This window comes from Cherax quadricarinatus, chromosome 69 (genome assembly GCF_038502225.1).
Source record: "Cherax quadricarinatus isolate ZL_2023a chromosome 69, ASM3850222v1, whole genome shotgun sequence".
NCBI lineage: Eukaryota > Metazoa > Arthropoda > Malacostraca > Decapoda > Parastacidae > Cherax > Cherax quadricarinatus.
The window spans coordinates 15,834,983-15,849,207 of record NC_091360.1 but is presented as its reverse complement, the minus strand read 5'-3'; the positions used below and the strand labels follow the sequence as shown (position 1 = coordinate 15,849,207).

The 14,225-nt window shown below is 43.9% G+C and overlaps 1 protein-coding gene across 2 annotated transcripts in view; it reads left to right on the top strand.

Moving 5' to 3' along the window:
* The first annotated feature begins 493 nt into the window (after window positions 1–493).
* LOC128701831 (apolipoprotein D) overlaps window positions 494–14,225 on the top strand; it is a 73,395-nt gene continuing 59,663 nt past the window's right edge. For both annotated transcript variants that reach the window (XM_070099854.1, XM_070099853.1), the window contains exon 1: window positions 494–634. The gene's annotated coding sequence lies outside the window, so the exon portion shown is untranslated. The remainder of the gene's footprint in view (window positions 635–14,225) is intronic.

Genomic DNA, 14,225 nt, shown 5'->3' with positions numbered 1-14,225 from the left:
ATAACGGTTCCAGGCAGTTATCCCTGGATCGTCCAACATGAGAGCTGGATACGATGGCTAGAGTTGGCAACCACATCTATTATGTACCCGCTGCAGCAATTTATCCATAACATTATCCACAAGATATTTTCCATGTTATTATACTACTTTCTAGCTTCTCATAGAAACAGACAAATCAATATTTTTTTCATTTCTTTAATAGGAAGCATATAAAAATTATTTTTATTAGGTATTAGGTAACTATCACTAGTTATACAACGGAACAGTTGATGATTTGGCTTATTATTCACATTGTTTTCACAGTAATTTTATATACAAACTATGTAGCATTTTAACACCAGTAATACAATTAAAGGCTAAAAAACAGAGTTACAATGTCTTGTTATCTAATAGTTACTGTTGAACAATGATATAAACTATTGTGAGTTGACATGATGGTTGCCATGCAAGTCTATATTTTAGTGAGCGAGGCTGAGTGTGGTCAGTGTGACGACAGAGTCAGACACGAGTTGGGTTAATAGTAAGTTCTCTCTCCTCCTGACTCAACAACGACCTGTGTGTATACCGTACACCTCACCGAACAACGGCTGAAGTTGTATACTCTCTCCTCCACTACATTTGACTCAACAACACGGTAAGCTAACTATATACACGTGTCATTTATAATACAGTAGCCAAGTGCTTGCAATACAATCAACAAATTGCATCTTCGAGAATCAAGACCACTTGATTACCAATCGAAATTTTCGAAGTTGTCTCAAAGAGTCTCATATGTTATCATTAAGATGAAGTAAAATATTTTTTTAGTAACAATTTGAAAATCGAATAACAATTTTGTACATGAATGTTCTGTTATATACCTGATTATTCTGGTCATTAGAGCTAATGCAAAATGAAGACCTCAGAATTATTCTTGACTGTTCTAAACCAAACAAGATACATTGAGGACAACCAATCAGTGACATGATTGAGATTAATGTTGTACTTGGTATTAGAATGCTAAGAAATAAACCAGATACTGTCATTCCAATTCTTAATTTCTAGAAATAAACACACACGGATCTAAATGGATTGTGAAAACTTGTAGTTATAAGTTTTATAACTTGCACGAACTCTATCACTTCAGAAAACAAGAGCATTTCACCCCTCCAAGGAATTTGTGTTCATTTAATATCGCACAACTTCAAGTCCCTCTTAAAAAACTCATCAGTTTCTTAAATAATTAACAAAGGCAACTTTTCAAGAAATTTCTTGCTAACATTTAGTAATAATGCATCTCAAATTTTAAGGACTGATGTATGTAAGGAGAAGTTAACTGGCCGGGCTGCATCTTATTAAGGAAAATAATATGCAAGACATATGTCCCCTCAAGGGAGGCTCCTTGACGCTGGTGAGGGGCTCTTGATCTCGGGAACTGGATCTGTTCTCCAGTTCCCTGAATTGAGCCTGAATGCCTTCCATCTCCTCCCCAACAGGCGCTGTATAATCCTACGGGTTTAGCGCTCCCCAATGATTATAATACCAGACATATGTAAATTTCTTAAACTTGATTGTAATAGATAAGTGAACTGTAGATATAAATCCAGATGTGACGGAATCAGTAATTGTCGAGGCTATTAGAAGTCACCTTGAAATCGAATTGATCAATGAATCTCGGCATGATTTTACAAAAAGATGTTCCTGCTTTACGAATTTACTTGCTAATGGTATTTGAGGAGGTTCATCATGGTAATGAATATGATATTGCAAACACATGTAAGGCTTTTGATAGAGGAAAGTAGAGGGGATTTTTTTTCATGGATAGTTGTATGACCTAGTGGGTTTAGTATGGTTTTGGCTATAATAACCTTCATGGCTAGCGGCAAGGTTCACTGAGAAATCCGAGTATGGATGCGTCACAAGCGGTGTTCCAGAGGCGTCACAAGCGGTGTTCCAGAGGTCAGTGTTGGGCCTCTTCGTTGTTTACAATTTATATTAAACTTAACAAAGATGAGCAAATAGCGACATAAGCAAGTTTGCTGATGACACTAAAATAGGCCGTCGGATTAATTCTGATGTGTACACTAGAACAGTACAGGAAGATCTGGATAAGTTGATACAGTGGTTGGAGAACTGGCAGATGCAGTTTAATGTAAGTAAATATAAGGTACTAAGCTTTGAAATTGAAAAAGAAAATGGCCATGATTCTATAAACTTAACAGTGTTGATCTTAATCCCTATGAAGGAGAAAAGTGTGTAGAAATTCTGGTTAGCAGTCATCTAAAGCCATGAAAATGCGTAAGTATTTGCAATAAAGCTGGTATAATTATTTGATTCATATCATGCATAATAAATACCAGGATTCCTCAGGTTATTCTTCAACTTTATATAATATTTATATTTTGTCAGGAATCAGACCAACCAAGGAGTTGTAAACGAGTCTCGTGATCTAAAGCAGCGTCTCTGCAATCTCCCCAATAACTGGATTGACTATTTCTTATAAATGCTGGAGTCTTATTCCAATGTAGCCCCAGGAGAGTCAGACGAGAATGATATAATTGCTTTGTAAATGTCTGAGTCTTACAAAACAGTGGTTTCACAGTGGGGACAGGGGTGTAAGAACTGCTAGTGCCCCTGGTAAGGCGCTTTTCTCGAAGTGCTTGAGAATTGTCTGAATCCCTGCGGGCAACTATTTTTGCTGGTGATTAGCCTAATTCCCCCCACTGTCTTGCCCTCTTCATTTTTCTTGTTCTCCTGGACTCCATTTCTTTTCGCTGTAAGTAGAGCGATTAGATGGCTAGCATCTTGCCCCTTCTTTCCAGCACAGCTAAACAGACATTGCATTTAAGATGGTGGAACCATCGCTTACTTTTTTAAAGAGGTCTTTGAGTTTCCCAGCTGCGTGTGGACGGGCTGCATTGGGACTGGAGAGTGTCTTGGTAGCTGTTGCTTTATTGCAAAATATCTGAGGAAATAAGGTATGGAGTGCATTCAGGTGCTTGGAGTGGTTGTGAGTCATTTTGTACTGACTAGTTCCTCTATGACAGTCCGCCAGATTATTGAATTTCTTTACCTCCATTTTGATTTCAAGATATCAGTGAAATTACCTGTAATCCTGAAAGCTGTGTTCTGGCACCCTGGGGGGACTAATAAGAGAGTTCTTGCTCTTCATAAGACCTTGGTTCTATAAAAACTTGATTATAGGGATCAAATGTGTCTTTGGCTCCGCAAGCTGCATTCCAAGCTTGAAGTCCGTCAAGGAATTCCTTTGTCAGTGCCTTTCTTTGGTTCCCACTTGAGAGTTATGTAGTGTAAAGTTACTTCGTTCCACTTTATTAAAATTCAACGTTTTAGTGATTATTTACTCTTTATGAAGTGCAAAATATTGTATAGATGTGTACAGTATTAATGAACAGATTAATTAAAAGTAGTAAAGTATACTAAAACAATATAAACGCTGATAGAACTTCCCGAGGAGAGTTTTTCTCAAGAAGAGGCAGGGAGGAGGGTCGGCAGGCCGGCCAGCAGGCAGGAAGGAGGGTAAGCCGGCAGGCAGGGAGGAGGGTAGGCAGGCCGGCAGGCAGGGAGGAGGGTAGGCAGGCCGGCCAACAGGCAGGGTGGAGGGTAGGTAGGCAGGAAGGAGGGTGGGCAGGCCGGCCAGCAGGCAGGAAGGAGGGTAGTCCGGCAGGCAAGGAGGAGGGTAGGCAGGCAGGAAGGCAGGGAGGAGGGTAGGCAGGCCGGCAGGCAGGGAGGAGGGCAGGCAGGGTGGAGGGTAGGTAGGTAGGCAGGAAGGAAGGAGGGTGGGCAGGCCGGCCAGCAGGCAGGAAGGAGGGTTGGCCGGCAGGCAGGGAGGAGGGTAGGCAGGGAGGAGGGTAGGCAGGCCGGCAGGCATTGAGGAGGGTAGGCAGGCCGGCCGGCAGGCAGGGTGGAAGGTAGGTAGGCAGGCAGACAGGAAGGAGGGTGGGTAGGCAGGCCGGCCGGCCAGCAGGCAGAAAGAAGGGTAGGCCGGCAGGCAGGGAAGAGGGTAGGCAGTCAGGCAGGCCGCAGCAGGCAGGGGCCGGCAGGAGGTGGGAGGAGAGTAGGCAGACAGGGAGGAGGGTAGGCAGGCCGGCTGGCAGGCATTGAGGAAGGTAGGCAGGCAGGAAGGCAGGGAGGAGGGTAGGCAGGCCGGAAGGGAGGAGGGTAGGCAGGCCGGCAGGCTGGGAGGAGAGTAGGCAGGCAGGCAGGCCGGCAGGTAGGGAGGAGGGTAGGCAGGCAGGCCGGCAGGCAGGGAGGAGGGTAGGCAGGCATGTAGGCCGGCAGGCAGGGAGGAGGGTAGGCAGGCCTGCAGGCCGGCAGGCAGGCAGGGAGGAAGGTAGGCAGGCCGGCAGGCTGGGAGGAGGGTAGGCAGGCCGGCAGGCTGGGAGGAGGGTAGGCAGGCCGGCAGGCTGGGAGGAGAGTAGGCAGGCAGGGAGGAGGGTAGGCAGGCCGGCAGGGAGGAGGGTAGGAAGGCCGGCAGGCAGGCATTGAGGAAGGTAGGCAGGCAGGCCGGCAGGCCGGCAGGCAGGCCGGCAGGCAGGGAGGAGGGTGGGCAGGCAGGCCGGCAGGCTGGGAGGAGAGTAGGCAGGCAGGCAGGGAGCAGGGTAGGCAGGCAGGAAGGCAGGGAGGAGGGCAGACAGGCCGGCAGGCAGGGAGGAGGGTAGGCAGGCCGGCAGGCAGGGAGGAGGTCAGGCAGGCCGGCAGGCAGGGAGGAGGGTAGGCAGGCCGGCAGGCAGGCCGGCAGGCTGGGAGGAGAGTAGGCAGACAGGGAGGAGGGTAGGCAGGCCGGCTGGCAGGCATTGAGGAAGGTAGGCAGGCCGGCAGGCTGGGAGGAGAGTAGGCAGGCAGGCCGGCAGGCAGGCCGGCAGGCAGGGAGGAGTGTAGGCAGGCAGGGAGGAGGGCAGACAGGCCGGCATGCATTGAGGAGGGTAGGCAGGCCGGCAGGCAGGCAGGGAGGAGGGTAGGCAGGCAGGAAGGCAGGGAGGAGGGTAGGCAGGCAGGGAGGAGGGTAGGAAGGCAGGAAGGCAGGGAGGAGGGTAGGCAGGCAGGGAGGAGGGTAGGAAGGCAGGAAGGCAGGCAGGGAGGAGGGTAGGCAGGCCGGCCTACATCACCAACATCACCTACATCACCAACTTCAAGGAAGGTTCCTTGACGTTGGTGAGGGGCTCTTGATTTAGGGAATTGGATCTGTGCTCCAGTTCCCCGAATTAAGCCTGAATGCCTTCCAAATCCCCCCCCCCCCAGGCGCTGTATAATCCTCCGGGTTTAGCGCTTCCCCCTTGATTATAATAATAAATACTGATAAGTGAACATGGACAACCGGTATAACGAAACACACCCAATGTTTCTACCTTTGGCGGGAATCGAACCCGGACCCCTCACTGTGAGAAGCAAGGGCTTTTGCCACCAGGCCACGGGCCACAGTGGCCCTGTGGCCCGTGGCCTGGGGCGATCTTGGGGCGAGCATTATACCGAGCACACCCTCTGAAGCGCACAACACTCAAATAGCCGCTGTAGCGTATGGGAGCCTGGCAAACCTCTACAGAAGACGAAGAAGAGTCACTGAGCTCCTCAGGAGTGCTAGAATATCTGATACACGAAAGGAGGCGCTGACCAGGGAAGTGGAAACTATCGAACTTAAGCTAAATGACTCTTACAGGAACCAGGAGAGGCAGGAGGAGCTTAAAGCTATTAGTGAAATTGAAAGAAATTCAAAATATTTCTTTTCATATGCCCAAAACAAGGCAAATACCACATCTAGTATCGGGCCCTTACTCAGACAGGATGGGGCTTACACAGATGACAACAAGGAAATGAGTGAAATATTGAAATCCCAGTACGACTCTGTGCTTAGTGAACCACTAATCAGTCTCAGGATCGACGACCCAAATGATTTCTTCATGAATGAGCCTCAAAACTCCATAAATGTATGCCAGATTTCCGATATTACCCTAACTCCGATAGATTTCGAAAAAGCCATTGACAACATACCCATGCACTCAGCCCCGGGCCCAGACTCTTGGAACTCTGTTTTCATTAAGAACTGCAAGAAACCCCTCTCGCGTGCCTTAAGTACACTATGGAGGAGGAGCTTGGACATGGGTGAAATTCCACAGTCACTTAAAACGACGGATATAGCCCCACTCCATAAAGGTGGCAGCAAAGCATTAGCTAAGAACTATAGACCAATAGCTCTGACGTCCCACATCATAAAAATCTTTGAAAGAAAGAGTGCTAAGAAGCAGGATTGCAAATCACCTGGATTCCCGAAATCTGCACAATCCAAGGCAACATGGGATCAGGGCAGGTCGCTCCTGCCTCTCACAACTACTGGATCACTATGATATGGCCTTGGATGCACTGGAAGAAAATCAGAATGCAGATGTAATATACACAGACTTTGCAAAAGCATTTGACAATTGCGATCATGGCGTAATAGCCCATAAAATACGTGCTAAAGGAATAACTGGGAAAGTGGGGAGATGGATCTTCAACTTCCTAACAAATCGAACACAAAGAGTAGTGGTTAACAGAGTTAAATCGGAGGCTGCCATACTGAAGAGCTCTGTTTCACAAGGCACAGTACTCGCCCCCATCTTATTCCTCATCCTCATATCAGACATAGACAGAGAAATACATCACAGCACCGTATCATCCTTTGCGGATGATACTAGGATCTGCATGAGGCTGTAATCTGCTGAGGACGCGGTTAACCTCCAAGAAGATATAAACAAAGTTTTCCAGTGGGCAACGGTAAACAATATGATGTTCAATGAGGACAAATTCCAACTACTCCGTTATGGAAAACTGGAGGAGATAATAACTAGAACAGAGTATACTACAGACTCTGGCCATACAATAGAGCGGAAAAATAATGTAAGGGACCTGGGAGTAGTAATGTCTGAGGATCACAACAGTGCCACGATCGCACGTGCAAAGAAAATGATTGTATGGATAATGAGAACGTTCAAAACGAGAGATGCCAAGCGAATGATGATCCTTTTCAAATCACTTGTTCTCTCTAGGCTGGAATACTGCTGTACATTAACATCTCCATTCAAAGCAGGTGAAATCGCAGATCTAGAGAGTGTACAGAGATCCTTTACTGCACGTATAAGTTCTGTCAAGCACCTTAACTACTGGGAACGCTTGGAAGCACTTGACTTGTACTCGTTGGAACGCGGGAGGGAGAGATATATCATAATCTACACTTGGAAAATCTTGGAAGGAATGGTCCCAAATCTGCACACAGAAATCACTCCCTACGAAAGTAAAAGACTGGGCAAGCGATGCAAAATGCCCCCAATAAAAAGTAGGGGCGCCATTGGTACACTAAGGGAAAACACCGTAAGTGTCCGGGGCCCAAGACTGTTTAACAGCCTCCCATCAAGAATTAGGGGAATTGCTAATAAACCCCTGGCTGCCTTCAAGAGAGCTGGACAGATACCTAAAGTCAGTGCCGGATCAGCCGGGCTGTGACTCGTACGTTGGACTGCGTGCGGCCAGCAGTAAAAGCCTAGTTGATCAGGCCCTGATCCTTCGGGAGGCCTGGTCATGGACCAGGCCGCGGGAGCGTTGATCCCCGGAATAACCTCCAGGCCCATATTGGAGTATGAAGCACCAGTATGGAACACCCACCTGATCAAACACACCAAGAAATTAGAGAATATGTAAAGATTTGCAACAAGACTAATCCCGGAGCTAAGGGGTATGTCTTATGAGGAAAGTTGAAGGAAACTCAGCCTAATGACACGCGAGGATAGAAGGGAAAGTGAACACATGATAACGACGTATAAAATACTGAGAGGAATTGACAAGGTGGACTAGGTTAGAATGTTTGAGATGGGTCACGGGAACAAGAGGGCACAACTAGAAGTTGAAAACTCAGATGAGCCATAGGGATGTTAGGAAGTATTTCCTTAGCCTTAGAGTTGTCGGTGGAATAATCTGAAGAATGTAGTGGAGGCAAGATTCATTCATAGCTTTAAGAAGAGGTATGATAAGGCTCTTGGAGAGGGGAGAGTGACCTAATAGCGAGTAACGAAGAGGCGGGGCCAGGAGCTGTGACTCTACCACTGCAACAACATAGAGGTGAGTCTACACACATACACACACACACACATGTGAACGACATGACTCAAGGCTTAGACTCAGAAATGTCCCTGTTTGCAGATGATGTGAAGTTAATGAGGAGAATTAAATCTGATGAGGACCAGGCAGGACTTCAAAGAGACCTGGACAGACTGGACACCTGGTCCAGCAAATGGCTTCTCGAATTTAATCCTGCCAAATGCAAAGTCATGAAGATAGGGGAAGGGCACAGAAGACCACAGACAGAGTATAGGCTAGGTGGCCAAAGACTGCAAACCTCACTCAAGGAGAAAGATCTTGGGGTGAGTATAACACCGAGCATGTCTCCGGAAGCACACATCAATCAGATAACTGCTGCAGCATATGGGCGCCTGGCAAACCTGAGAACAGCATTCCGATACCTTAGTAAGGAATCATTCAAGACACTGTAGACCGTGTATGTCAGGCCCATACTGGAGTATGCAGCACCTGTTTGGAACCCGCACTTGATAAAGCACGTCAAGAAACTAGAGAAAGTACAAAGGTTTGCGACAAGGTTAGTTCCAGAGCTAAGGGGAATGTCCTATGAAGAAAGATTAAGGGAAATCGGCCTGACGACACTGGAGGACAGGAGGGTCAGGGGAGACATGATAACGACATATAAAATACTGCGTGGAATAGACAAGGTGGACAAAGACAGGATGTTCCAGGGAGGGGACACAGAAACAAGAGGCCACAATTGGAAGTTGAAGACACAAATGAGTCAGAGAGATAGTAGGAAGTATTTCTTCAGTCATAGAGTTGTAAGGCAGTGGAATAGCCTAGAAAATGACGTAGTGGAGGCAGGAACCATACACAGTTTTAAGACGAGGTTTGATAAAGCTCATGGAGCGGGGAGAGAGAGGGTCTAGTAGCAACCGGTGAAGAGGCGGGGCCAGGAGCTAGGACTCGACCCCTGCAACCACAAATAGGCGAGTACACACACACACACACACACACACACACACACACACACACACACATATCCTGTATCAAATCCCGCTTGCCCGTGAATATAACACTGCAACGCAAGCACTGATGACTCAGCAAGTGTTATGAAGGTTGGCCTAGTAACTCAAGGTCGCATCAGCAAATTCCCTATTTTTTACAAGGTATTGTTTTGTTCTAGGCTGTGATAAGGTGATAAATGTGAGCACTGTGAATACCCAGCCTCTGATTGACACAGGTGAGGGTGACAGTGCCAGCTAGTCTTGAGGTATACACATAAGGACGATATAGACGTAACTGATGGAAGCAGAAATATTATTAAGAAAATCACAGGAAACATTACGCTCTTACACGGTTCAAATGTAATAGATTATTGATAGTGATACTTTATTACTGAAATATTATGTCGTCCCTCTACTGAAGTCTGGCCGCTCGTGCTAGCAGACTGGCCGAGTCTGGCAGCTCGGGCTGGCAGACTGGCCGAGTCTGGCAGCTCGGGCTAGCAGACTGGCCGAGTCTGGCAGCTCGGGCTGACAGACTGGCCGAGTCTGGCAGCTTGGGCTAGCAGACTGGCCGAGTCTGGCAGCTCGGGCTGACAGACTGGCCGAGTCTGGCAGCTCGGGCTGACAGACTGGCCGAGTCTGGCAGCTCGGGCTGGCAGACTTGCCAAATCTGGCAGCTCGGGCTGGCACTGATGAACACTTGGCCTAAAAAAAATAATGACAGGTACAGCTAGCTCTTGTCCCCACTGTGTGACCGTCGAGACAAGGGCAGCAGCACACTATTGATGTATCTAATTTTCTTAAAAAAAAAAAAGACGGAATCTGATGATGAATATTCTGGAGAAACACTTCTCAGAATAATAACAAATTACGTTAACTTGATGCTGGTGATGAGCTCTGCATCCCAGGTGTGTGAACTGCATTCTTCTTGGCTCGATCCTGGTTATCTCTGTTATGCTGTGTGATTCTTACGGGCTTAGAGCTTTCCAGTGTATATGCAGTACCATGTATACGAGAATATTCTCTATATATACATATATATATATTCCAATAATCTGACGTCATCTTGCAGTAGTGTGTATTGAACATTAAAGCAACGAGAGGCATAGCTACCCCCAAGTGTATATCCCCTGAGGTGTGTATTCCTGTGTGTTCCCCGAGGTGTGTATCCCTGTGTGTTTCCGGAGGTGTGTATCCGTGTGTGTTCCCGGAGGTGTGTGTTCCTGGAGGTGCGTATACCTGTGTGTTCCCTGAGGTGTGTATCCCTGTGTATTCCCTAGTGTATCCGTGCGTATTTTCTGAGGTGTGTGTGTATCCCTGAGGATCTTCTGATGTATATATAATCTGTTTTAAGTATTAAAGTATCCATGACTGGTGGTTTACAGGTGATGTGTAGACTTAATGACTCGTGTAGTCGATAGATTTTTAAACCTCACACCGTTACAATGTTAGTGTTTATATTATCGATATTTAAACCCAATAAACCAACCACTTACTCTTTCCTGTACACAGAAGACACTAAAGACACCTTAATCCATATAGCAGGTTCAATGATGCCGATGATGGGCTCTTGATCCAAGGAATTGGACCTATCCTCCAGGTTCTAACACCTGATTATTTCCAATTCCTTCAGGCACTGTATTACCCTTATGAGTTTAGCGCTCCCCATGAGTTAAATAATAATGTATTGTTCCACTATTTGTTAACTTTGAGAAATATATATTTGCACACACATACACACACACACTAATTTATATATATATATATATATATATATATATATATATATATATATATATATATATATATGTCGTGCCGAATAGGCAGAACTTGCGATCTTGGCTTAAATAGCAACGTTCATCTTGCCATATAGGACAAGTGAAAATTTGTGTATGCAATAATTTCGCCAAAATTATTCTGAACCTAACGAAAAAAATATATTTCACTGTTTTTTTTAGTATTTAATTAATGTAAACAAATTTAAAATATATTTAGTTGGGTTAGGCTAAAATAAATTGCACTTGTTATAATAAGGTTAGGTAAGTTTTCTAAGATTCTTTTGGTGCAATATTAAAAATTTTTACATTAACATTAAAGAAAAAATATATCTTTAAACGTATAAGAGAAAATTTTAGAAAGGACTTAATTTTAAATGAGTTCTTGCTAATTCACCAGTTTAACCTATTCGGCACGATATATATATATATATATATATATATATATATATATATATATATATATATATATATATATATATATATATATATATACTTATTTATTTATTTATTTATTTATTTATTTATTTACAATTTGAGCATACATACAGAGGTACAAAAAAATACAGATAAGAGCAGCATGCCAAAGCCACTTATATGCATAGCATTTCGGGCTGGCTTAAAATTAACTTAAGATTAACTAAGCAATGATGAAATCAGTGATAAAACATTATTGTAAACAGATAACTATAAAGCACAAATGAGTATTACAAAGACAGGTCATATGGTTGCATGCATTGTTGTACATTCAGTCGAATGGAGTATTTTGTTAGGTAGTGTATTTAAAAAATAATAAAGTTAGATTGGGTTTTAGGTTTAACATTTATGTGATATAATTGTGAGAAACATTTAAGATATACAATTTATAAGGTTCAGTTATTCAGTATTTATTTGGTTTTGGGTGAGTAAGTGATCTTTGAGAAGAGACTTGAATTTATAAACAGGTAGTGTTTCTTTTATATTTACAGGTAATGAATTCCAGATTTTAGGGCCTTATATGTGCATTGAGTTTTTGCATAGTGTGAGATGGACACGAGGAACATTAAAGAGTGATCTGTGCCTTGTGTTATGGTCATGTGTTCTGTTGAGGTTGGCAAGGAGATGTTTGAGGGGAGGGTTAATATCAGAGTTAAGTGTTCTATGTATGTAATAGGTGCAGTAATAAGTATGGATGTTTTGTATGGTGAGTAGGTTTAGTGTATTGAATATTGGTGGAGTGTGCTGCCTGTAGTGAGAATTTATCATTCTAACTGCAGCCTTTTGTTGGGTAATTAGTGGTCTGAGATGGTTAATTGTTGTTGAGCCCCATGCACAAATTCCATAGGTGAGATAGGGGTAAATAAGAGAGTGATATAGGGCCAGGAGGGCTGACTGTGGAACATAGTACCATATCTTCGATAGTATGCCTACAGTCTTGGAAATTTTCTTAGAAATTTGTTGTATATGTGTATGAAATTTGAGTCTATTATCAAGGTGGATTCCTAAGAATTTTCCCTCTGTTAGCTTTGTAATAGGTGATCCGTTTAGCATTATGTTAAGAGGGACATCTGTAGCTCTGTTACCAAACTGAATGAAGTAGGTTTTGTCAATGTTTAGTGTAAGTTTGTTAGACCTTATCCAGGTAGATATTTTCTGTAATTCGGTATTTACAGTATTGGCTAGCGTGACTGGGCTCGGGTGAGAGAAGACGTATGTAGTGTCATCTGCAAATAGTGTGGGTTTGAGTAATTGCGAAGCATTTGGAAGGTCATTTATGTATAGGAGAAAGAGAAGAGGGCCAAGGACACTTCCCTGTGGGACACCAACTGTAATTGGTTGCGCAGAAGAGTTTGCCCCATTTGCGTACACATATTGGCTTCTGTTGCTGAGGTATGACTTGAGGTAGTTGAGGGAGTGCCCTCTTATACCATAGTGTGACTATTTTACGTGGAGCAAGTCATGGTCAACTGTATCAAAAGCTTTACGTAAGTCAATGAAGATCCCCAGTGGGACTTCTTTTTTCTCTATTGCAGTGTATATATGTTCTAGCATGTGTATAATAGCATCATTAGTATTTTTATTAGGCCTGAATCCAAATTGGCAGGGGTTGAGTATGTTTTGGGAGATAAGGTAGGAGTAGATTCGTTTATGAATTAATTTTTCGAAGATTTTTGAGAGAGGGTGTAAGTTGGATATTGGCCTATAGTTATTCAACTCTGTTTGGTCTCCTCCTTTGTGGATCGGGGTGACCCTTGCTATTTTGAGTACTGTAGGGAAGGTGGAGGATTCTATGGATTTGTTAAAGAGTGTTGCAATGATTGGTGATAGCACTTGTGACAGTTTTTTGTATATAAAGGGTGGTAAGGTATTTAAATCTCCTGCCTTGTTTTTTAGTGCGTTGATAATAAGGGAGACTTCGTATGGGTTAGTCGGAGCTAGGAACAGTGTGTTCGGGTAGTTGCCGGTGAGGTAGTCATTTGGTGGGGTATCTGAGCTTGGGATTTTATTGGCAAGGTTTTGTCCTATAGTGGAGAAGAAATCATTGAGTCTGTTTGCTGTTTCTGTTGGCGGGAGTTGGGGTTCATCTGATTTTGCTAATTTTATTTCGCTATTTCGTGATATCTTTTTTGTTCCCAGAATTTCTGATAGGGTTTTCCAGGTCTTTTTTATATCACCTCGTAAGTTGGATAATCTGTTCTCATAATACAATTTTTTTGCCCTTCTTATCAGGCTGGTTAGGATTGACGAGTAACGTTTTGTTTGGTCTCTGGTTATGTGACCCATTCTGTACTGTTTTTCATATTGGTGTTTTGTATTTATGGATTTGAGAATGCTGGGTGTTAGCCAGGGACTGTTCAGTCTCTTAGCTGTCATCTGTTTAGTTTTTTTAGGGCAGTGCTTGTTATAGAGGTATTGGGTCTTTTTTAGAAAATTATTAATACATTCGTCAATATCTGTATAGATTTCTAGCTCAGTGTGCCAATCAATGTTTGCTACTGCTGTTGTGAAATTATTAATGGCTGCCTCATTGTGAAGTCTGAAGGTGACTTTAGTAGTGTCTTGGGGTAGTTTACCAAGAGTTGTTATGAGGAAAGTAGGGTAGTGGTCTGTGGTATTATCTGTAATTATGCCTGATTTTAAAGGGGATATGGTGTTGGTCCAGATGTGGTCAAGTAGGGAAACACTAGTCTCTGTAACTCTTGTAGGTTTTGTTACTGTTGGTAGTAACATACAGTTACTCATTGTGTTTGTGAATTCAGTAACGTGTGGGTCCTGGTCTTGCAGGAGATTTATATTGAAGTCACCTGAGAGTAGTAAGTGATCTTTGTTCATGCGTGCATCAGTTATCATACTTCCTAGGTTTTGACTGAATTGGCTAATGTTTGACTGTGGAACTCTGTAGATGTTTATCAAT